Here is a 26844-nt window from a genome sequence, read left to right as displayed (position 1 = left end):
TGGCAGCATCATGCTGTGGGGGTGCTTTGCTGCAGGAGGGACTGGTGCACTTCACAAAATAGATGGCATTATGAGGAAGGAAAATTATGTGGATATATTGAAGCAACATCTCAAGACATGAGTCAGGAAGTTACAGGTTAGTCGCAAATGGGTCTTCCAAATGGACAATGACCCCAAGCATACTTCCGAAGTTGTGGCAAAATGGCTTAAGGACAACAAAGTCAAGGTATTGGAGTGGCTATCACAAAGCCCTGACCTCAATCCTATAGAAAATGTGTGGGCAGAACTGAAAAAGCGTGTGCGAGCAAGAAGGCCTACAAACCTGACTCAGTTACACCAGCTCTGTCAGGAGGAATGGGCCAAAATTCACCCAACTTATTGTGGGAAGCTTGTGGAAGGCTACCCAAAACATTTGACCCAAGTTAAACAATTTAAAGGCAATGCTACCAAATACTAATTGAGTGTATGTAAACTTCTGACCCACTGGGAATGTGATAAATGTAATAAAAGCTGAAATAAATCATTCTCTCTACTATTATTCTGACATTTCACATTCTGAAAATAAAGTGGTGATCCTAACTGACCTAATACAGGGAATGTAGGATTAAATGTCAGGAATTGTGAAAAACTTGAGTTTAAATGTATTTGGCTAAGGTGTATGTAAATCTCCGACTTCAAGTGTATGTTCTGTCTGAGCTTGTATTACATCATCATTATTAGACAGAATAGGTTAGAGACTGAAGGTCTGTCTCTGTTGTGTTGAAGCCCAATCCATCAGGAGAGACCAGACTTACCTGTACCCAGCTGTGTGTCCATGAAGAGTGACCGGTCTATGAATCCTCCATATATCTTCAATACCAGGGATAGGTTTGGATGGTCAATTGATGTAACTTTGGTTTTTGAGTTTAAAATAATGTCTGTGTTTACAGAGAGACTAAGTAACTATTTTTTCTCTATATACTTCTGCTAGGGTCCAGCAGGAGAGAACAGAATCACCTGTACCCAGCTGTGTGTCCATGAATAGTGACCGGTCTATGGACCCTCCATATAATTTCAGCAATGGAGACATTTCTACTAAACTAAGGTAAGAAACCTATTTTATAACATGCCTGTATGAGATGTATGACTATGTAGGAGAGCAATCATGTGCCCTACAATACGTGGACTTATTAGTAAATCATTATTGTATAAAGGAAGCAGTGTTTGTGTGTGTGTGGTACAGTTTAATCAGGTATGTAGGGTATAGTTTAATTATGTTTCGTCCAAAGAGACCAACAGGAGAGATCAGAGTCAGAGATTCCCAGTGGTCTGTCTGACCAGAGTCATCACACAGACCTGGCCTCCTTATTTATGGTGAGTTGTTTTCAGTGATCATGATTACCTCAGTAAAGAAGATTTAAAAGTGGAATTAAGTTATTCATATAAAGGCATATTTTTATGTTGAATTTTATCTTTTTCATTTTGTTTGTTTTAGTCACTTGAAGAGAATATCATCATGTTTATGAAGAAAGAGCTGCAGAGAATCACGAGGATTCTGAGTCCAGATCTCCCAGAATGCTTTGGAGGTCAAAGGGAGGATGAGGAAGTGGAGGACACTGAAGATGAGAAGCAGGAAAGCAGTGCCAGAGAGGGGGCTCTGAAGATCACACTGCACGTCCTGAGGAACATGAACCAGAATGAGCTCGCTGACACACTGGAGAAAAGTAAGAGATCTCTAAGTTTTTATAAGGCTAGCCGAACAAGGTCTGTTAGCTTATAAAGCCCAATAGTTAGATGCATGTTATCAGACTATAGCCTACAGTAAAGTATCATAAGGTCTCTAAATTCACTATAACATTTGTGATATGTGAGCCAAACTATGTAGATGTCTTAGTGTGGTGGAGGATAGTCCCTGTTAAGAATTGAACATGATTGGTGCAGCTTGAAATCCTGAAAACAGTAAATCAACGCTCTGGTATTGTTGGGTTTTGTAGATCTGCTTACCATGAGGAGCCAACGTAAACTCAAATCTCATCTGAAGAAGAAGTTTGAAAGTGTTTTTGAGGGAATAGCTAAACAAGGAAACCCAACACTTTTCAATAAGATCTACACAGAGCTCTACATCACAGAGGGTGGAAGTGGAGAGGTCAATAATGAACATGAGGTGAGACAGATTGAGTCAGCATCCAGAAGACAAGCAACACAAGAGACACCAATCAAATGCAACAAAATCTTTAAACCCTTCCCTGGACAAGATACATTTATCAGAACCGTACTGACAAAGGGAGTCGCTGGCATTGGAAAAACAGTCTTTGTGCAGAAGTTCATTCTGGACTGGGCTGAAGGAAAAGCATATCAGGATCTTCAATTCATATTTCCACTTCCTTTTCAGGAGCTGAATTTGATGAATGGGAAAAAACACAGTTTGTTGGAACTTCTTCATCGCTTTTTTATGGAATCCAAAGAATCAAGAATCTCCAACTATAACAAGTACAACGTTCTGTTTGTCTTTGATGGTCTGGATGAGTACCAACTTCCTCTAGAGTTCCAGAACAATGAGAGCTTGTGTGATGTCACAGAGTCAACCTCAGTGGACGTGCTGCTGACAAACCTAATCAAGGGGAATCTTCTCCCCTCTGCTCTCATCTGGATAACATCCAGACCTGCTGCAGCCAATCAGATCCCTTCTGAGTGTGTTGACCAGGTGACAGAGGTACGAGGATTCAATGACCCACAGAAGGATGAGTACTTCAGGAAGAGATTCAGTGATGAAAACTTGGCTAGTTGAATCGTCTCACACGTAAAGACAACAAGGAGCCTCCATATCATGATTCACATTCCAGTCTTCTGTTCTGGATTTCGGCTACAGTTCTTGAGCACATTTGGAATACAGATAGGAGAGTAAAGATGCCCAAGACTCTGACTGAGATGTACATAGACTTCCTGGTATTTCAGCTCAAACAGATGAATGTGAAGTATCTTGGGGAAGAAGAGACAGGTCCGTGCTGGAATGAAGATAGCATTCTGTCACTGGGGAAACTGGCTTTCCAACAGTTGGAGAAAGGCAATCTCATTTTTTACGAGGAAGACCTGAAAGAGTGTGCCATTGATGTCAGAGAAGCATCAGTGTACTCAGGAGTGTGTACACAGATCTTCAAAGAGGAGTGTGGTCTGTACCAGGAGAAGGTGTACTGCTTTGTTCATCTGAGCATCCAGGAGTTTCTTGCTGCTGTCTATGTGTTCCTATCATTCATCAACAACAATGTGAATCTAATGGCTGGAACACAATCAACCTCTACAAAGAAGCTGACACTGTTCTTTCAGAACGCAGTGGACAAGGCTTTACAGAGTAAGAATGGACACCTGGACCTGTTCCTCCGCTTCCTTCTTGGCCTCTCACTGAAGTCCAATCAGACTCTCTTCCAAGGCCTTCTGACACAGACAAGAAGCAGCTCAAAGACCAATAAAAGGATAGTCAAGTACATAAAGGAGAAGATCAGGGAAATACCCTCCTCAGAGATGCATCAATCTGTTCCACTGTCTGAATGAGCTGAATGACCATTCTCTAGTGAAGGAGATCCAAAGCTACCTGAGCTCAGGACGCATTTCAGCAGCCAACCTCTCACCTGCTCAGTGGTCAGCTCTGGTCTTTGTGTTGCTGACTTCAGAAGAGGAGCTGGATGTGTTTGACCTGAAGAAATACTCCAGATCAGAGGAGGGTCTTCTGGGGCTGCTGCCAGTGGTCAAAGCCTCCAGAACAGCTCTAAGTACATGGATGTTCAAAATGTAATCTTCAGACAGAATACGTACCAAAGTAAAACATCCTATTACTACTTTTCTCAATTAACAAGTCACACACAAAGTCCTGAACATTGAATATTATACTTTTCATTTAGGCTGAATGGATGTAACCTCACAGAAAGATGCTGTGCTCCTCTGGGCTCAGCTCTGAGGTCAAACTCCTCACACCTGACAGAGCTGAACCTGAATGGCAATGATCTGCAACATTCAGGAGTGAAGCTGCTTTCTGCTGGACTGGAGGATCCACTCTGTAGACTGGAAACACTGAGGTGAGTAGCATTGTTTGTTCGCACATTTTCATGTTCATTTCATGTTCATTTCATAATATCTCATAATTTCTATTGTGTATTTAGGTTGAATAGGTATAATCTTACTTCTAACTGCAGTGAAGTGTTGGCCAAAGCTCTCAGCTCAGACTCATCACATCTGAGAGAGTTGGACCTGAGTAACAATGATCTGCATGATTCAGGAGTGAAGCGGCTCACTGCTGGACTGCAGGAGACTGGAGACACTGAGGTGAGTAGCGTTGTGTGTTTGTTCTCACATTTTCTATTGTCATGTTAATTTATTGCTGGACCACAATCAACCTCTACAGTGAAGCTGACACAGAATGCAGTGGACAAGGAACTTAAAAAAACGTTTTGACATAATTGTTATTTTAGTGACCTTGATTGTATCTCAGCTATCCCTGAACCTGATTTAGCTTGAAGCTTTTTTGCTAATGTCTTCAATACTATTGTAGATAATCATGCACCCTTCAAAACTCTCAGCGTTAAAGGTAGATCAAATACCTGGTTAATTCCTGAATTATCCTAAGTGATTCATAAGAGAAATGTTGGCTAGATCATGGCCAGGAACACAGGCTTTGGACCGGATTGGCAATCTTTTAGGCAACTGAGGAATCAATGTGTAAGACTGATCAAAAAGGCAAATTTTTTTATCTGAGCATGGTGTTTTGAATATAAATCAATCTGAGTTTAGGCCAGGGCACAGCACTATCACAGCAACCACATTAGTTGTTAATAATATTGTAATTGCTTTAGACACTAAAATGAATTGTGCTGCCTTGTTTGTGAACCTGTCAAAAGCGTTTGATACTGTTGAACATGCTATTTTACTGAACAAGTTGTCCTCGATTGGCCTGGGCTCTGACGCCTGCTCTTGGTTTCATGATTATCTTAGTGACAGAACTAAGGCCATCGTAATTGATTGGCGTTAATTCCGAATTTCTTGAGTTACATAAAGGTGTTCCGCAGGGGTCGATACTAGGACCTGTTCTTTTCACTATTTATATAAATGCTATTGGTCATTCTTTTAACATTTTTTAATTGAATCTATATGTGGATGATACTATTATGTACGCACTTGCCTCGACTGTGACAAGGCTAAAGTCTTATTTTGTAGTTGTGCAGGAAGCCCTTACTGATTTTAAACATATGCTTAATACGGGCAAAACTAAATACAGTGGGGGAAAAAAGTATTTAGTCAGCCACCAATTGTGCAAGTTCTCCCACTTAAAAAGATGAGAGGCCTGTAATTTTCATCATAGGTACACGTCAACTATGACAGACAAAATGAGAAAAAAAAATCCAGAAAATCACATTGTAGGATTTTTAATGAATTTATTTAAAAATGATGGTGGAAAATAAGTATTTGGTCAATAATAGAAGTTTCTCAATACTTTGTTATATACCCTTTGTTGGCAAGGACACAGGTCAAACGTTTTCTGTAAGTCTTCACAAGGTTTTCACACACTATTGCTGGTATTTTGGCCCAGTCCTCCATGCAGATCTCCTCTAGAGCAGTGATGTTTTGGGGCTGTCGCTGGGCAACACGGACTTTCAACTCCCTCCAAAGATTTTCTATGGGGTTGAGATCTGGAGACTGGCTAGGCCACTCCAGGACCTTGAAATGCTTCTTACGAAGCCACTCCTTCGTTGCCCGGGCAGTGTGTTTGGGATCATTGTCATGCTGAAAGACCCAGCCACGTTTCATCTTCAATGCCCTTGCTGATGGAAGGAGGTTTTCACTCAAAATCTCACGATACATGGCCCCATTCATTCTTTCCTTTACACGGATCAGTCGTCCTGGTCCCTTTGCAGAAGAAACTGCCCCAAAGCATGATGTTTCCACCCCCATGCTGTTCTTTGGATGCAACTCAGCATTCTTTGTCCTCCAAACACGACGAGTTGAGTTTTTACCAAAAAGTTCTATTTTGGTTTCATCTGACCATATGACATTCTCCCAATCCTCTTCTGGATCATCCAAATGCACTCTAGCAAACTTCAGACGGGCATGGACATGTACTGGCTTAAGCAGGGGGACACGTCTCGCACTGCAGGATTTGAGTCCCTGGTGGCGTAGTGTGTTACTGATGGTAGGCTTTGTTACTTTGGTCCCAGCTCTCTGCAGGTCATTCACTAGGTCCCCCCCGTGTGGTTCTGGGATTTTTGCTCACCGTTCTTGTGATCATTTTGACCCCACGGGGTGAGATCTTGCGTGGAGCCCCAGATCGAGGGAGATTATCAGTGGTCTTGTATGTCTTCCATTTCCTAATAATTGCTCCCACAGTTGATTTCTTCAAACCAAGCTGCTTACCTATTGCAGATTCAGTCTTCCCAGCCTGGTGCAGGTCTACAATTTTGTTTTCTGGTATCCTTTGACAGCTCTTTGGTCTTGGCCATAGTGGAGTTTGGAGTGTGACTGTTTGAGGTTGTGGACAGGTGTCTTTTATACTGATAACAAGTTCAAACAGGTGCCATTAATACAGGTAATGAGTGGAGGACAGAGGAGCCTCTTAAAGAAGAAGTTACAGGTCTGTGAGAGCCAGAAATCTTGCTTGTTTGTAGGTGACCAAATACTTATTTTCCACCATAATTTGCAAATAAATTCATTAAAAATCCTACAATGTGATTTTCTGGATTTTTTTTTTCTCAAGTTGTCTGTCATAGTTGACGTGTACCTATGATGAAAATTATGTGATGTGTTGGTCACAGCTCTCAGCTCAGACTCCTCACATCTGAGAGAGTTGGACCTGAGTGACAATGATCTGCATGATTCAGGAGTGAAGCTGCTGTCTGCTGGACTGGAGAAACCACACTGTAGACTAGAGACACTGAGGTCAGTATTATTGTACTTGTCAAACAAATGATAAGGTTCACTCAAACATTGTGTTAAGCTCTGTTTTACTATAAACAGTTACAGCTGATTTTGGGATTGTATATCGATTGGCTCTCCTTAAATATTTGTCATCCGATGTATTTGTTTCAATCTCTGAGTTGTTTAATCTAACTTTTCGCCACCAGCTCCTGACATCAGGGCATAAAAACTACAATCTGTCTCCTGAATTAGCCTAGTGCGCATGTGCGCCAGCTATATCCTGTCCCGAGCTCATTTTCCCTGGCTAAAATAGCTGAACTATGCTATTTTTCGTCCTCATTGCCAAACTTCATAAATACTGCGCTCTCAACTTTAAAACTCCTTTGCTAGTTATACAATTATGTAACTAAGAAACTTGAAAATTATTTATTGTTTTGTTGAATAGTCATATCTGTCGTAAGACAATGGTGGTTAAGGATATCATTGCTACTTAAGGTGGATCCAAGCTCAGTTTTGAGATCCCGGTGTCATTAGTCGACACCGGTGTCATCCACCCGTGTCGTAGCCGGCCGCGACCGGGAGACCCATGGGGCGGCGCGCAATTGGCCCAGCGTCGTCCAGGGTAGGGGAGGGAATGGCCGGCAGGGATGTAGCTCAGTTGATAGAGCATGGCGTTTGAAACGGCAGGGTTGTGGGTTCGATTCTCACAGGGGGTATGAAGAAAAAACTAAAAAAAAGTATAATAATAATAATGTGACTAACTGTAAGTCGCTCTGGATAAGAGCGTCTGCTAAATGACTAAAATGTCAAATGTAATTGGCGTAGGGTTAGCTGGATGTTACTGACTGGTCTGTGACAGCGGACAGTCTCTCCCCGCTTTGCTCGATGGGATATGTAGTGATTTCGCAAACACAGCCAGATACTGTATGTACACAGTCTTGCACCCTTAAACTTGTTTAACTGACTATCGCATTTGTTGATTAAATCGGACTTTATTAATTTTATGATTAATCCAGGAATGTCATTAGTTAATTGACAAGAGAAAAAGCTCATCCTCCTCACCACTCTATAGCGGTAATATGGTTTTGGTTTGTAATGTGGAAATGCTACATATAGAAATCATGATCAACTCTCTTTAGGCTGTCAGGCTGCCTGGTCACAGAAAAAGGCTGTGCTTCTCTGGCCTCGGCTTTGAGGTCAAACCCCTCCCACCTGAGAGACCTGGACGTGAGCTACAATCACCCAGGAGATTCAGGAGTGATGCTGTTCTCTGCTGGACTGGATGATCCAGACTGGAGACACTCAAGTATGTTGAGGGTTTGTGTCAATCAGGATTCATATTACACACACATGAACCTTGTATGTGTGTGCATGTTAGTGTGTGTGTGCCAGTTTGTTTGTTTATTTGTGTGTATGTATGTGTGTAATTGTGATACTGAATTTCCCTACAGTGTGGACAATGGTGGACAGTGATGTTTGAAACCATGGCCTAAGAAATGTGAGTTATGACTGCTTTAAGGAATAATAACCTATAGTTCAAATGTATTGAGCTGAAACGGGGTTGTGGAGGCTAGGTAGACTGATCTGATCCCGACTCAAGTTCCAGATAGTGAAATGTGTTAGTTCCTGGAGTTAGCTAACATTATCAAACTCTTAATTTCAACCAAAGAATAAAGGAGTTCTGAATGTAAAGTTTGGTCTACAGTCAGACATCAGCCAATTGTTCATACTGTGATACATAGCTAAAGACCAATACATATTATTTGCTGACAGGATTTCACAAATATAAGTTGCAATAATGTTGTGTCTTGGTCTCCCCATCAGATGCCTGTGAGCTCACACTGGATCCAAACACAGCAAACAGACAGCTCTCTATGTCTGAGGGGAACAGCACAGTGTTATGGGTGAGAGAGGGCCAGCCCTATCCTATGTGTTTCTGTCTGTGAGTTTGTGATTGTTCTCCCTGTTTAGATGCAGCACACAAATAATCTCAGTGGAAAATGGACAAACATGAAAGTCTAGAAGGTTGTATATAGTGTATATTGTGTAGTAGAGTATCCTCCTTGGTGTAATAACAGTTATCTATCGGTCTAAAGAGGAACAGACTGGCCTTCTAGTCTTGTTTCTGTGATTACCTTTTAGATAAATCCATCTGACTTTACCTTTTGTTTAAAGTTCAATAAATCAATTCATAAAGCGGGTGGTTTGAGCCCTGAATGCTGATTGTCTGAAAGCCATTGTATATCAGACCATATTCTATGGGTATGACAAAAAATGACTATTTACTGATCTAATTACAATTGTAACCAGTTTATAATAGCAATAAGGCACCTCGGGGGGTTGTGGTATATAGCCAATATACCATGGCTAAGGGCTGTATCCAGGCACTCCGCGTTGCGTCGTGCTTAAGAACAGCCCTTAGCCATGGTATATTGGCTATATACCACACCTCCTCGGGCCTTATTGCTTAAGTATACAACATTCCATTCACTCTCCTCCCCTTCATGTACTTAAGTTGTTTTACTCACTAGAAATGTCAATTGTTTTGATTTGAAGATAGATTATGTATTAGAAACACTCAATAGCAACAATAGTCAATAATGAGTTAGCAACAATAGTCAATAATGAGTCTTGAGTCTTTGGCTTGTCAAATGTCTGGAATTTACTGTAGACAGGAGAAGGATGGGGATAGTTGTGTTCTGTCCACCAATGACTGTATTGTTTCTAACCAATAGAAGACATGTTGTACTCATTCTATCATTGTTCTCCCTGGTGAAGGGGGGCGTTCTATTCAACATTCCATTATAATAAAGGCATTTTAATCATATGAAGATTGTCTTGGCCCTACTTGTTTTTTGATGACCTGGCATTTACTATTGTTGTGTCCCAGTGCTGTTCAACATTTTCATTTCACTCTTTTTTTTTACCCACCTTCATAAGTGTGCCTACAAATACACCTAAACCATGTCAACGTAATGTTACAAATAGACTGGTACCCAGGCTGCCACCTGCAGTTATGGAATGTTAGCTCAGAAGTATAATTAATCGGCTGACCTCTCCTGCTGGCCTTGATAGAATTCTGGGATCCTTTCTTAACCCATTCCTTGTTCCCTCTATTCATATCTATTGATTAAGCCCAAAGTACCAAGGAAAACATTCCCTACCCAATCATTAAGCCCTCCATTAGTTAAATCAGGGTCATATTAATTTGGCATGAAACAGAAGAAAGCAGAGTAAAACAAGGAGGTACTATCTGAAGTTGTCCAGTAAGAACTACTTGTTTCCTGCAACGGGTTTGCAGACACCGTCTTAAAGAGATAGCTGTAACAGGGACATGCTGGATCCAAGCCCAGAGGGACCAAGTGAGCAGCCAGTGTCATCACCAGTATGAACTCAAACACCTCTGAGTCCAGTGAGTCAATTTCATCAAGTCAACATGCTAGAGCCCTGAATCACTCTCTCCCTCTCTCCCACTGAGGGGTTGAGTCATCCCTTCTTGCTGAATACACCTCCCTTCTGCTGGGCATGTTCATCAGGTCTTGTAGCCAGTTGAGAGCTCAATACCCCCCCAACCTCACCTTTTTCCTTTGAGCCTTCATGCTCCATCACTGCTCTGCCACATTTGCCTTCCCTTCCACTGTCTCCACACTACCACCCACTTGCCCAGGCTCACCACGTCATTATATTACATCCTGGCCATAAACCAATCATCAGTAAACCTAGTACTTGAGAGTTCAGAGTGTGTGTGTGTGTGTGTGCGAGAGTGCACATGCATGCACGTATGAGTGCGTGCTGCATGGATTATGTGCTTGTATGTGAGGGGTTGTATGTGTGCATGAGTGAATGTGAATATGGGAGACTACATATGGAATACTATATCTACATGTTCAGACGAAATTGTTCAGTTAAAACTGACATTTTTACACACCTAGATCCTTACCTGCATCTGTTAATGATAGTATGACATTATATTTAAAACACATCCTTGCATCACAAGATCAACTGTACACCAAACTAGAATACAACAGAGCTACTTGTTTTGTGATGGTTCACAAACAACACCTATTCTAAGGATCTCTCCCAAAACAGAACTAAAGATATTTCAGTGATTTGACATTGTGATGTTCTGGTTGTGATTTCAGACCAGGTAAGGACCCAACTAATAGTGAAATGTTTTGTCTGATGCTTGGTTATAGTAAAGAAAATGTATGGTCTGGGTTCAGTTTTTATAAACGTTTAATCTGGATAAAAATGATCAGGATTGTGTGATCCCCTTATTTGCAATCCAGGATCAGATCAACCTGGCTGATTTTTTGCTAGTTTTACAGAAAAGGATCAGATAGGATCATTCTGATCAAGATAACACAATATCAAGAACACAGAATGTGGATTTCAATAGATTTCAATGGATTTCTGTGCTTTCAATAGGTCATAGACTTGGATAGACCTCTTATCTTTTTATCTGTCCCATTATGGCATCTATAAAAGCATGGACAGCGCCATTGAGGCTATCTCCATTTTAAAGTATTATATTTATTCTTCTACTACTTCTATGACTTGGAAAACATACTGAAAGAAAAAATACTGCCACCTGGAATGCATTGTTCAAACAGGTATAAAGCCAAGGTTGGTGATTCACTGCAACCTGCGGTTATGGAATGTTTGCTCAAAAGTATAATTCATTGGCTGACCCCTCCTGATGACCTGGATAGAAGTATGTGATCCTTCCTTAACCCATGGGAAGTCCCACCCAGTTGACTGCTTCAAAATGGTGAATTTTGTTAAAACATGTTTGTTAAAATGTTAAAACAGGCTTTTGGGCACTAGAGTTGTCTATCCAAGTCATAGACAACTGATGAAACTGAGGAGTATTTCTGTCTGTAATAAAGCCCTTTTGTGGAGAAAAACGAATTCTGATTGGCTGGGCCTTGCTCCCCAGTGGGTGGGCATGGCTCCCCATTGGGTGGGCCTGTGCCTTTCCAAATCATGTCCAATCAATTGAATTTCCACATGTGGACTCCAATCAAGTTGTAGAAACATCTCAAGGATGATCAATGGAAACAAGATGCACCTGAGCTCAATTTCGTGTCTCATAGCAAAGGGTCTGAATACTTATGTAAATAAGGTATTTCTATTTATTAAAATTTCTAAAAACCTTTTTTCGCTTTGTCATTATGGGGTATTGTGTGTAGATTGCTGAGGATTTTAATTTATGTAATCAATTTTAGAATAAGGCTGTAACGTAACAAAATAAAGAAAAAGTCAAGGGTCTGAATACTTCCCGAAGGCACTGTGTCACGATTGTTCATGAACGGGTCAGACCAAGGCGCAGCGTGGTAAGCATACATGTTTATTAGAACCGAATAAACAACGACAAAAACAACAAACTAAACAAAACGTGAAGTCCAACGTACACAAACAACATACCTCACACGGAACAAGATCCCACAACCCACTAGTGCCAATAGGCTGCCTAAGTATGGTCCCCAATAAGAGACAACGAGCGACAGCTGCCTCTGATTGGGAACCACACCGGCCAACATAGAAATAGACATACTAGAACCTATACAACATAGACAATCACAACATAGAAAATGTAAAGGGCGTGACAGTACCCCCCCCCAAAGGTGCTGACTCTGACCGCACAACCTTTACTTAACAGGGTAGGGGCCGGGTGGGCATTCCGCCTCGGAGGCGGATCCGGCTCCGGGCGTGACCACCACCTATTCTCCGCCTCCCTGTTGCGCCCCTGGTCTGGTCTGGACCTCGGCGCGCTGCTTCCCCTCTCCTTCCTCCCACTATACTCCAAGCCCTGTCTGGACCCTGGTGTGGGAGACCCCGAACCTGGAGAGGGGCTGACGTCTGGGTCTGGACTGGAACCGCTGACTGCAGCTGAACCCGACGACGGTGGAGCGAACTGCTCTGGTTCCGGAGTAGAGCCGCTGACCGGAGCTGGATCAGGCACCGGTGGAGCGGACTGCTCTTGCTCCGGAGTGGAGCCGCTGACCGGAGCTGGACTGGACCCCGGTGGAGCGGATTGCTCTGGCTCCGGAGTGGAGCAGCTGACCGGAGCTGAACTGGGCACCGGTGGAGCGGACTGCTCTGGCTCCGGAGTGGATCCGCTGACCGGAGCTGGACTGGACCCCGGTGGAGCGGATTGCTCTGGCTCCGGAGTGGAGCAGCTGACCGGAGCTGAACTGGGCACCGGTGGAGCGGACTACTCTGGCTCCGGAGTGGATCCGCTGACCGGAGCTGGACTGGACCCCGGTGGAGCGGATTGCTCTGGCTCCGGAGTGGAGCAGCTAACCGGAGCTGGATCAGGCACAGGTGGAGCGGACTGCTCTGGCTCCGGTGTGGAGCAGCTGACCGGTGCCGTAACAGGCACCGGTGGAACAGGCATGGGCCGTGCCGGACTGGACACACGCACCACTGGTCTGGTGCGAGGAGCAGGCACGGGCCGGACCGGACTAGGAACACGCACCACTGGCTTGATGCGAGGAGCAGGAACGGGCCGGGCCGGGCTGGCGACGCGCACCACTGGCTTGGTGCGAGGAGCAGGAACAGGCCGGGCCGGACTGGCGACGCGCACCACTGGCTTGATGCGAGGAGCAGGAACAGGCCGGGCCGGGCTGGCGACGCGCACCACTGGCTTGGTGCGAGGGGCAGGAACAGGCCGGGCCGGGCTGGCGACGTGCACCACTGGCTTGATGCGAGGAGCAGGAACAGGCCGGGCCGGGCTGGCGACGCGCACCACTGGCTTGGTGCGAGGGGCAGGAACAGGCCGGGCCGGGCTGGCGACGCGCACCACTGGCTTGGTGCGAGGGGCAGGAACAGGCAGGGCCGGTCTGGCCACACGCACCACTGGCTTGGTGCGAGGGACAGGAACAGGCCGGACCGGGCTGGCGACGCACACCACTGGCTTGGTGCGAGGGGCAGGAACAGGCCGGGCCGGGTTGGCGATGCGCACCACTAGCTTGGTGCGAGGGGCAGGAACAGGCCGGGCCGGGCTGCGAAGGCAGACTGGAGGTCTGGAGCGGAGAGCTGGCACAACCCGTCCTGGCTGGCTGCCCACTTTCGCACTACACGTGCGGGGCGCTGGCACAGGACCCACTGGGCTGTGCACGCGTACTGGCGATACAGCTCGTAGAACTGGCGCAGGATATGCGGGACCGAGGAGGCGTACTGGAGACCAGGAGCGTTGAGCCGGCACACCCCGTCCTGGCTGGATGCCCATCTTCGCACGGCACGTGCGTGGTGCAAGCACAGGACGTACAGGACTGTGCCGGCGCACTGGCGACACAGTACGTAGCTCCGCATAACATGGAGCTTGCCCAGTCATACGCCTTCTCGCGTGAGTACGGGGAGTTGGCTCTGCTCTAACCCTAGGCTCCGCCAACCACCCTCTTAGCCCCCCCAAATTTTTTTCTTGGGGCTGTCTCTCGGGCTTCTTCCTCGACCGGCTTCCTCTGTGCTGCCGTTGCTCCTCTCCTGCCTGGGCATCTACCTTTGCCCATGGCCCTTTCCCCGCAAATATCTCCTCCCATGACCACCATTTGCCCACCTGTGACATGGCAATTCGCTCTTCCTGGGCACGCTGCTTGGTCCTCGTTTGGTGGGATCTTCTGTCACGATCATTCATGAACGGGTCAGACCAAGGCGCAGCGTGATATGCATACATGTTTATTAGAACCGAATAAACAACGACAAAACAACAAACGAAACGAAACGTGAAGTCCAAGGTACACAAACAACATACCTCACACGGAACAAGATCCCACAACCCACTAGTGCCAATAGGCTGCCTAAGTATGTTCCCCAATCAGAGACAACGAGCGACAGCTGCCTCTGATTGGGAACCACACCGGCCAACATAGAAATACACATACTAGAACCTATACAACATAGATATACACAACATAGAAAACCACAACCTGACTCAACAAATAAGAGTCCCCTGAGTCAGGGCGTGACACACTGTATGTGTTGTGATAATTGTGTTGTTTGCGCTATAACCTGTTAGTTCATATGCCTTGCCACAGTGATATAGAGGCCTAAGGCCGAGACAATAAGAAGACACAGTGGCAGAATAAATTCAACCACACCTTTGTTTCATCACAAAACCGGAGAGCAATCTCTGTCCGGTGAAGTCCACAAAGCATATTGCTTGTAACAAACAGTTACATGACCCACAGTATGGTCAAGCAAGTTAATGTTTCTGTAATTTTCGGACCACTAAACAACTATTGATTTAGAACCACAGAGAGTTACCGCAAGTCGCAAAGAAAACATCAGCCGCCCCCACTATTCCAGCACTATTTCAACTTCAACATTTCAATATCATCAAATCACATATGCTTAGTTTAAAACAGTGACAACTAAAAGATACCAAAACAATTTAGTCCAATCAACTTAAGCTAAATATGATGTGCCTGTCCATGGTTCAGATTTCTGTGTGTGTGTGTGCGTGTGTGAATGCGTGCAAATAGAAAAAACATGTTGACTCACCCTATATTAGAGAAACGCCAATGCCATCCTCCTCTCTTTCATGTTGCCAAAACAGTCTATCACACTTCTCCTAGGCTACCTGGCTAAAATGCTTGCTCGCTAGCCTAACTTCCTTTCATGGGAAACGTTAGCTAGTTAACATTAGCCTTCTACATCTAGCTACATATTGAACTTCCATCCTCTCAGGCCAGGGGCACAATGTACGAATTAATGCTTGGATCAGAATCAACATTATAATCATTGGCTAGTACGGAGAATTAAGTAAAACCACAAGTCCAAATCCCCATCTCCATCCATGGCTAATTTAGGAAAGGGAGTGAGATGCAACAATTCAAGTTGCTTCTGTCAATGACGTATTCTCTCAATGCAATTTGATAGGAGTGACGCCAAATCCCAACTGGCATCCCTTGACACTTTTTTTTTGGTGTGCCAGGACCATTCACAGTTGAGCTTACTCAGTTTAGCTCAAAGCTGATTATTTTATAAAAAATTTTATCAAGGGAGGTCAAATGCTCGCTGGTTTCCCTTGCTTTCAATGCTACGGGCAGTGACAATGTCATAATCTTTTTGACCAGACAGCATCAAATAGATGGCCTACACATACAAAGACAGAGGGGCACTGTTTCGCTCACTCGGATGCTTTCTCTGGTGAGATACATTCAGCCTCTTGCGAATTGAAGGAAAAATATGAAAACAAAGAGAGACGAAAGATACATTATTATTTTATATGTTTGTTCTTTTTTTCTTGGACAATTTTTTGGGGAAGCCTGCCTTCCCTTGCCATCCATGAATACACGCCACTGTTCACCTGTACCCAGTTGTGTGTCCATGAAGAGTGACTGGTCAATGGTACTTCCAGATAATTTCAGCAAGGTAGACTTTTCTACTGAGCTAAGGTAAGAGATTTGATAATTTTATAAATTCAGAGTAGTCATGTGTCCTTCAATATCTGGAGTATTTGAAATATTTGTGTGTGTAAGATAGACACGTACAAGTCAATGCCCTGAGCCAATAAACACAGTCCCATGGTTCTCATTCTCAGTGTGTGTGTACCCTCCAGGTATATAGAGTAAAGCGCATAATCATGTTTTGTCCACAGAGACCAACAGGAGAGATCACAGTCAGAGATTCCCAGAGGTCAGTCTGCCCAGAGTAATCAAAACAGACCTGTCCTCCGTACTCAGGGTGAGGTGTTGTAGAGTGGTCTTAATTATGTCAGTACAGAATATTGAAAAGTAAAATGAAGTGATTCATATAAAAGCATAGTTGTATAATTAAGTAGCGACCATAAACAACTAGCGACCTCATCAAATAGGTTTGGATCGCTTGGCGTAATGACTAAGGTGTTGGGTCGGGGCTATAACACTGATGTTCTTTTGAGCTCAACTCTTTTATTTTGTGTGTTCAGTCACTTCAAGAGAATATCACGTTTGTGAAGAAAGAGCTGAAGAGGATCAAGAGGATTCTGAGTCCAGATCTCCCAGAATGCTTTGTGGGTCTGAGAAGGATGAGGAAGTGGTGAACGCTGAAGATGAGAAGCAGGAGAGCAGTGCCAGAGAGGGGGATCTGAAGATCACACTGCACGTCCTGAGGAACATGAACCAGAATGAACTTGCTGATACACTGGAGAAAAGTAAGAGATCTCTAAGTTTATATAACATGAGCCAAACAAAGTCTGTTGCTTTAAAAAGCGCATTAGTTAGGTACAATCAGATTGTCCAATTATGTATCAATTAGTCTGTAGGTTTCATGCTGAATACACAATATATTAGCCAAACAAAGTAAATATCTTGGTATAGTGTTGGCTGATCTCTCTAAATAATTTGAAAAATGTTTTGCACATACAGACTTTCATCTTGAGATTCTGAATGTAGTAAATCAAAGCTCTGGTAACATTTATGTCCACTCTATTGTTGGGTTTTGTAGATATGCCTTCCATGTGGAGCCAACGGAAACTAAAATATTGTCTGAAGAAGAAGTTTGAAAGTGTATTTGAGGGAATAGCTAAACAAGGAAATCCAACACTTTTCAATAAGATCTATACAGAGCTCTACATCACAGAGGGTGGAAGTGGAGAGGTCAATAATGAACATGAGGTGAGACAGATTGAGACAGCATCCAGAAGACCAGCAACACGAGAATCCAATGAAATGCAACAACATCTTTAAACCCTTACCTAGACAAAACAAATCTATCAGAACTGTGCTGACAAATGGAGTCGCTGGCATTGGAAAAACAGTCTCTGTACAGAAGTTCATTCTGGACTGGGCTGAAGGAAAAGCAAATCAGGATCTTCAATTCACATTTCCACTTCCTTTTCGGGAGCTGAATTTGATGAAGGGGAAAAAACACACCTTGTTGGAACTTCTTCATCACTTTTTTATGGAAACCAAAGAATCAGGAATCTCCAACTATGACAAGTACGAAGTTCTGTTTGTATTTCATTGGTCTAGATGAGTGCCGACTTCCTCTATACTTCAAGAACAACGAAAGCTGGTGTGATGTCACAGAGTCAATCTCAGTGGATGTGCTGCTGACAAACGTCATCAAGGGGAATCTGCTTCCCTCTGCTCTCCTCTGGGTAACATCACAACCTGCAGCAGCCAATCAGATCCCTCCTTGGTGTGTTGACCAGATGACAGAGGTACAAGGATTCATGACCCACAGAAGGAGTACTTCAGGAAGAGATTGAGTGATGAGTACCAGGCCAGGAGAATCATCTCACACGTAAAGACATCAATGAGTCTCCACATCATGTGCCAGCTACAGTTCTTGAAGACATTTTGAATTCAGATAGGAGAGGAGAGATTCCCAAGACTCTGACTGAGATGTACACATACTTCCTGATATTTCAGTCCAAACTGATGAATGTGAAGTATCTTGGGAAAGATCCCCACTGGAATAAAGAGAGCATCATGAGATGGCTTTTGAACACCTGGAGAAGGGCAATCTGATTTTTTATGACGAAGACCTGAAAGAGTGTGGCATTGCTGTCAGAGAAGCATCAGTGTACTCAGGAGTATGCCCACAGATCTTGTGGTCTGTACCAGGAGAAGGTGTACTGCTTTGTTCATCTGATCATCCAGGAGTTTCTTGCTGCTGTCTATGTGTTCCTATCATTCATCAACAACAATGTGAATCTAATGGTTGGACCACAATCAACCTCTACAAAGCTGCTGACACTGTTCAGAGAAAACCATTTCATCTTCCTCCCGAATGCAGTGGACAAGGCTTTACAGAGTGAAAGTGGACACCTAGACCTGTTCCTCCTCTTCCTTCTGGGCCTCTTACTGGAGTCCAATCAGACTCGCTTCCAAGGCCTTCTGACACAGACAAGAAGCATCTCACAGACCAATAAGAGGATAGTCAGGTACATCATGGAGAAGATCAGGGACAAATCCTCCTCTGAGAGATGCATCAACCATCTGTTCCACTGTCTGAATGAGCTGAATTACCATTCTCTAGTGAAGGAGATCCAAAGCTACCTGAGGTCAGGACGTATCTCAGAAGACAACCTCTCCCCTGCTCAGTGGTCAGCTCTGGTCTTTGTGTTGCTGACTTCAGAAGAGGAGCTGGATGTGTTTGACCTGATTAAATACTCCAGATCAGAGGAGGGACTTCTGGGGCTGCTGCCAGTGGTCAAAGCCTCCAGAACAGCTCTGTAAGTACATGGATATTCAAAATGTAATCTTCAGACAGAATACGTACCAAAGTAAAACATCATATTGCTACTTTTCTGAAATAACAATTCACACACAAATTCCTGAACATTGCCTGTTATACTTTTCATTTAGGCTGAATGGCTGTAACATCACAGAAAGATGTTGTACTCCTCTGGGCTCAGCTCTGAGGTCAAACTCCTCCCACCTGAGAGACCTGGACTTGAGTTAGTATCACCCAGGAGATTCAGGAGTGAAGCTGCTCTCTGGTGGACTGGAAGGGGAGGACGGCTCATAATAATGGCTGGAATGGAGCGAATGGAATGGCATCAAAAACAAGGAAACCATGAAAACCATTTGTTTGATGCTGTTGATACCTTTCCACCTATTCCGCTCCAGCAATTACTACCTGCCCATCCTCCCCAATTATGGTGCCACCAACCTCCTGTGGTTGGCATACTTGATTGCACAAACATGAGCTGTAATAATGTTGTGTCTTGGTCTCCCCATCAGATGCCTTTGATCTCACACTGGATCTAAACACAGCATACAGACAGCACTCTCTGTCTGAGGGGAACAACACAATGAAATGGGTGAGAGAGGGCAAGCCCTATCCTGATCACCCAGAGAGATTGCAGGTCTGGCAACAGGTGCTGTGTAGAGAGAGTCTGACTGGACGTTGTTACTGGGAATCAGAGTGGAGCGGGTTAACTTGGATAGGAGTGACGTACAGTGGCTTGCGAAAATATTCACCCCCCTTTACATTTTTCCTATTTTGTTGCCTTACAACCTGGAATTAAAATATATTTTTTGGGGGTTTGTATCATTTGATTTACACAACATGCCTATCACTTTGAAGATGCAAAATATTTATTATTGTGAAACAAACAAGAAATCTTTTTTTTTATAAACAGAAAACTTGAGCATGCATAACTATTCACCCCCCCTAAGTCAATACTTTGTAGAGCCACCTTTTGCAGTAATTACATCTGCAAGTCTCTTGGGATATGTCTCTATAAGCTTGGCACATCTAACCACTGGGATTTTTGCCCATTCTTCAAGGCAAAACTGCTCCTGCTCCTTCAAGTTGGATGGGTTCCGCTGGTGTACAGCAATCTTTAAGTCATACCACAGATTATCAGTTGGATTGAGGTCTGGGCTTTGACTAGCCCATACCAAGACATTTAAATGTTTCCCCTTAAACCACTCAAGTGTTGCTTTAGCAGTATGCTTAGGGTCATTGTCCTGCTGGAAGGTGAACCTCCGTCCCAGTCTCAAATCTCTGGAAGACTGAAACAGGTTTCCCTCAAGAATTTCCCTTTATTTAGCGCCATCCATCATTCCTTCAATTCTGACCAGTTTCCCAGTCCCTGCCGATGAAAAACATACCCACAGCATGATGCTGCCACCACCATGCTTCACTGTGGGGATGGTGTTCTCGGGTGATGAGAGGTGTTGGATTTGCGCAAGACATAGCATTTACCTTGATGGCCAAAAAGCTCCATTTTAGTCTCATCTGACCAGAGTACCTCTTCCATATGTTTGGGGAGTCTCCCACATGCCTTTTGGCGAACACCAAACGTGTTTGCTTATTTTTTTCTTTAAGCAATGGCTTTTTCTGGCCCCTCTTCCGTAAAGCCCAGCTCTGTGGAGTGTACGGCTTAAAGTGGTCCTATGGACAGATACTCCAATCTCCGCTGTGGAGCTTTGCAGCTCCTTCAGGGTTATCTTTGGTCTCTTTGTTGCCTCTCTGATTAATGCCTTCCTTGTCTGGTCCGTGAGTTTGGGTGGGCGGCCCTCTCTTGGCAGGTTTGTTGTGGTGCTATATTCTTTCCATTTTTTAGTAATGGATTTAATGGTGCTCTGTGAGATGTTCAAAGTTTCGGATATTTTTTTATAACCCAACCCTGATCTGTACTTCTCCACCACTTTTCCGTTATTTTTATTTTTATGTTTTTTCAATTCACTTCACCAATTTGGACTATTTTGTGTATGTCCATTACATGAAATCCAAATAAAAATCAATTTAAATTACAGGTTGTAATGCAACAAAATAGGAAAAACACCAAGGGGGATGAATACTTTATAGAGGAATCAGGAGAGGAGGATTGGTAATAATGACTGTGAATTTGGACTCAATGACAAGTCCTGGTGCCTGAGCATCTATAGTAACTATTACTGTGCTTGGCACAATAATAGGACTGAAATACCTGTCCCCCCCTCCCGGTGCCAGAGAGTAGGGGTGTATCTGGACTGGCCGGCCGGCACCCTGTTCTTCTACAGTGTCTCCTCTGACACACTGACCCACCTGCACACGTTCCAGACCACATTCACAGAGCCCCTCTTACCCAGGGTTTGGGCTTTCGAATGTTGAATCCTCAGTGTCCCTTGTCAGGTAGAATAGCTGGTGTTCCTTTTCCTGTTAAAAGAACTGTGACATGCTGGGATATGTTTCCCTGTAAACAGAACAGAACACACACATAAACACAAACCTACCGATTAGCCAGCCTACTGATATACACTGAGTATACCAAACATTATGAACACCTTCCTAATATTGAGTGGCACCCCCCACTAACCCTGGTCACCACATATTTATTTAATTCCACATAATGGACACTAGGGGGTAGTGTTGTACTATGTGATAATTATAAAATCAGGTGACAGTTTATTCCTCTGTCGTCTCACTGAACCGAGCATGAACACGTCATATTTTCCTAGAGCACCATCTCATTTGGGGTACGTTATTGTTGATGGTGGTTTATAGGAGATATATGTTCTTGTCTTGTCAAATGCATAGGTCTGTTTGAATTGAAAAATGATTCACATGGGTAGATGTAGCCTACTGCATGGGTTGCTAATTTGGCAACTTTCCTCCAGGATAGAGCTACCGGGTGTGCAGGCTTTTATTCCAGCCCTGCTTTAACAACCTTGGTTCTACCAATCAGCAGCTCAACGGGACCTTGATTCGGTGAATTTGGAGAGTTAAGATAGGAATGGAACAAAAGCATACACACTCTTCAAAAAGAGGGTTGGGAAGTAGGCAACCTCTTATGTACTGCATCATATATCACATTGCTGTTGAACAACGTTATCGATTTTCAAAATCGAGTCCACAAGACACAGAACTCTTTGTTATTTTGCAAAACAGTAAATGCGCTTTCACACAACTATTATACCATCAAAATTGCAAATACATTCTTAAAAAGAACACGACTGCCTGCAAAAAGATGAACACAACATTTATCTGTTGAGTCCAAGACCACAAAACAGAAAGTTAGTCTGTCTTTTAAAAATCTCAGTAGATCGATACATTTTCTTTGCAGTCACTAAATCATGATGATCAAAATTGGAAGGACAACTATGTAAAGGTGCAGATTTATGGGCAATTACTCTCCTTTTATGCACATTTCACTAAACAATTTCATACACATCAAATTAAATATTATTCCTGATATATATATACATATACATATACATATATATATATATATATATATATATACATATACATACATATATATATATATATATATATATATATATATATATATATATATATCACATACATATATATATATATATATATATATATACATACATACATATATATATATATATATATATATATATATATATATATATATATAAAAAATACAAATAAGACTCCTGAGTGGCGCAGTGGTCTAAGGCACTGCATCGCAGTGCTAACTGTGCCACTAGAGATTCTGGTTCGAATCCAGGCTCTGTCGTGACCGGGAGACTCATGGGCGGCGCACAATTGGCCCAGCGTTGTCCAGGGTAGGGGAGGGAATGGCCGGCAGGGATGTAGCTCAGTTGATAGAGCATGGTGTTTGCAACGCCAGGGTTGTGGGTTCGATTCCCACGGGGGGCCAGTATAAATAAAAGTATATATGTATTCACTAACTGTAAGTCGCTCTGGATAAGAGCGTCTGCTAAATGACTAAAAATGTAAGACCATTGTTTGCAAGATTCATTCATTTTTTGTGGTTCTCTGTAGCTCAGCTGGTAGAGCACGGCGCTTGTAGTAGGTAGTGGGTTCGATCCCCGGGACCACCCATACACAAAAAAAAATGTATGCACGCATGACTGTAAGTCGCTTTGGATAAAAGCGTCTGCTAAATGGCATATTATTTATTATTATATTATATATATTATATATTCATCGGTATCACAATCCAATTCCATCTATTCAATACATATGCTGATTTCCTCATAGTTTTGTAGACTTTCCATTGGCACAAAGAAACACAATCCACAATAGACATAAGGAAAGGTGAATACAATGGAGGAACACAACTGGTATGACTGTATAGGCCTCAGCCACACCAAAGCAAAGCTCTACACTGGAAGGTCACAATCTTTGAGACGATGATTTAGGAGTAATCCAAAGTCACTTAGAATTAACCCAAAGTCACTTAGAATTAACCCAACTTCCTTCTCTGCATCTCAACATAGAATCCAAAAAATGCTTGTACGCGCTTGAGAAAAACTGTAAGATCATAGTCATAGAAGTAGAATACATTCAATAGATTATATTTCTATGATTAAGATCCATCTGTCTTGGTCGAAACCCCCAGGGTCAATATTGTGTGAGGAGGATCAGAATTCATACATAAATACATATTCAATCGACATCGAGGTACATATGTACCTCAATATACGTGCACTTCATGGGTATGTTCAGGAATTATTTACACAGAAGAACAAAGGTAGGAGGCATGGTCTCGATCACCCTTCATTAAGTCTCATGGCGGGTGAATGGTGGCAAATTACAGAACAGGGAATTTTGTCATAGAGTAGGGATGTCCTAAAATGTGCACCGTACAAGTGGGCCACAACTTAATGCTTATTCCTTGTCATGTTGAACACGAAGCAGCTAGGGATGAAAGGTTAATATGTATATGATGCCATTTGCTGTGTGTCTATGAAGTTATTGTTGCACCAATGCTTTCTAATGTACCAGGGCCCAATGACATCTAACAGGTGGATGAACCTTAGGATTGCTTGACAATGATTGGAAAAGACAGATGGCTGCATAAAATGTGGTGGAAAAGATTAACCACACACAGATTTCATTTTGCTTTCTACAGTTGCTTGATAGTTCCTGCAGTCTGCAACATTTCTGCCTATATTGTTGTGTTAATCTATGCTAACGTTAGCATTGTGTGGCTATATTAAAGTACTGAAAGCCTGGGTTGTGTTCACAAGGCACCAACTGGAAGACATGTCACACCCTGATCTGGTTCACCTGTCTTTGTGCTTGTCTCCACCCCCCTCCAGGTGTCGCCCATCTTCCCCATTATTCCCTGTGCATTTATACCTGTGTTCTCTGTTTGTCTGTTGCCATTTCGTATTGTCTCGTCAAGCCTACCAGCGTGTTTTTCGTACACCTGTTATCTTGAGCCCTGATTTCTAGTTTTCCCGGTTTTGATCTTTCTGCTTGCCCTGACCCTGAGCCTGCCTGCCGTTCTGTACCGTTTTGACACTGCCCTGGATTACTGACCTCTGCCTGCCCCGACCCTGAGCCTGCTTGCCACTCTATACCTTACGGACTCTGCCCTGGACTACCGACCTCTGCCTGCCCTTGACCTGTCCTTTGCCTGCCCCCTGTTTATATAATAAATGTCCGTTATTCGAACTGTCTGCATCTGGGTCTTTTCCTGAGCCGTGATAGTACGAACTGGCCATGACGGACCCAGCAGACTCGAACCAGCTCCGCAACGCCATCTCCTCCCAAGGAGCCACCATTGGAAGGCACGAGGAGTAGCTTCGTGGTCTTATGGAAGGTTTCCAGACCTTGGCAGAAGCTCATCTTCGAACTGCAGCCTTCCTCCTTCCCCTCAGCTCTCTTGAAGATAGCGTACCTCAGCACGCTGATGTCCGGGCGGGCTCTCGCCTGGGCTACAGCAGTGTGGGAACAACAGTCTGCCGTGTGCTACAGTCTGGAGGAGTTCGTGGCTGAGGTGAAGAAGGTTTTCGATTCTCTGTTGTCCAGGAGAGAGGCTGCCCAGAAGTTACTCCAGCTTTGGCAAGAATCCCGCAGTGTGGCAAACGCACGTTGGCTGCCGATCGTGCCTGGAACCCAGAATCCCTGTTTGACACGTTCCTGCACGGATTATCTGAGGAAGTAAAGGACAAGCTCGCAGCCCGGGAACTGCAGACGGATCTCGACTCGCTCATCGCCTTGACCATCCGGATTGATGGGCGGCTTTGGGAACATAGGAAGGAGAGGAGGTCCGTTTCCGGTTCCACGCACCCACCCAAGGATTCTACCTCACCTCCGAGGCATCCCGGAAGTCCCCGACGTCTACGTTTCCGAGAGAATCCGAGGCTACCCGAGTTCCACCGAGAGTCTCCGAAGTCTGCCAATTCGCCTCTTCCCGAGCCGATGCAACTAGGCAGAGCTAGGTTGTCTCAAGCCATACGTTTATGCAGGCTTAACACAAAGTGTTGTCTATATTGCGGGACTACCAGTCATTTCGTGTCTACCTGTCCACTAAAAGACCAGGCTCAACGGTAGGGGCGAGTACTCTGGTGGACCATATGGAGAACTTTCCTTCTCCCCTTCCTCGCACCCCTCTCCATGCCATCCTGCTGTGGGGGAACCAGTCGAAATATCTCCGGGTACTCATCGACTCTGGGGCCGATGAGAGTTTTTTGGACACTACCCTGGCATCAGAGCTGGGCATCCCCACTCAGTCCCTCTCCATTCCCATGGACGTTAGAGCGCTGGTTGGGCGCTCTATAGGCAGGGTCACCCACAATACCACTCCCATCAACTTGCGGGTGTCAGGGAACCACAGCGAGCCTATCAAGTTCATGCTTATTAAGTCTCCTCAGGTTCCCGTGGTATTGGGATTCTCTTGGCTCCAGCGACACAATCCCCTCATCGAATGGACTGCTGGGGCCATCAGGGGCTGGAGCCCGTTCTGCCATGCCCATTGCCTGAAGTCGGCACAGCCTGCCCCGGGACATCTTCCTGTGGGCTTGGAAATAGCCTCTGACCTTTCCGCCGTTCCTGCGGAGTACCCGGACATCAGGGAGGCTTTCAGTAAGGCCCGGGCCACTTCGCTTCCTCTGCATCAACACTATGACTGCGGGATTCAACTTCTCCTGGGCACCACACCACCCCGGGAACGACTGTATTCTCTGTCGGGTCCGGAGACCAAGGCTATGGAGACCTATGTCGAGGACTCCCTGGCTGCAGGGTGTATCCGTCCTTCTGCCTTCCCCGCCAGCGCAGGTTTCTTCTTTGTGGAGAAGAGGGACAAAACCCTGCGCCCATGTACCGGCTACCGGGGGCTCAATAACATCACGGTTAAGAACCACTACCTGCTACCACTCATCGCCTCGGCCTTCTAGCCGGTCCAGGGAGCCACCGTTTTCTCGAAGTTGGACCTGCGGAACGCCTACCATCTGGTGTGGATACGGGAAGGGGACGAGTGGAAGACAGCCTTGAACATGGCCAGCGGACACTACGAATGTCTGGTTATGCCATTTGGTCTGACCAACGCTCCAGCTGTGTTCCAGCCCCTGGTTAACAACGTTCTCCGTGACATGTTGAACCGGTTCATCTTCATCTACCTCGACGACATCCCTGTTATGATTTTAAAACCAATTAATACCAATGGGCATTTAACTAGCCTCCAATGTGTCTCCCTGCCTCTGACCATCCTCTTACATGCACGGCTCATGCTGTAAACCCCCACAACACTACGCAGAGAAAATAGCTTTTGTACACAGATTTGGCCATTTTTATTAATGGTACATTGGCCAT

At 44.4% G+C, this 26844-nt stretch overlaps 1 pseudogene; it reads left to right on the top strand.

Annotated features, from left to right (window-relative positions):
• Nucleotides 1-1666: 1666 nt before the first annotated feature.
• LOC121578442 lies at nucleotides 1667-26429 on the top strand (annotated as a pseudogene).
• Nucleotides 26430-26844: the final 415 nt, after the last annotated feature.

Source organism: Coregonus clupeaformis, chromosome 12, assembly GCF_020615455.1.
Source record: "Coregonus clupeaformis isolate EN_2021a chromosome 12, ASM2061545v1, whole genome shotgun sequence".
NCBI lineage: Eukaryota > Metazoa > Chordata > Actinopteri > Salmoniformes > Salmonidae > Coregonus > Coregonus clupeaformis.
The sequence above is the reverse complement of the archived record's forward strand: the minus strand, read 5'-3'. Positions and strand labels throughout refer to the sequence as shown.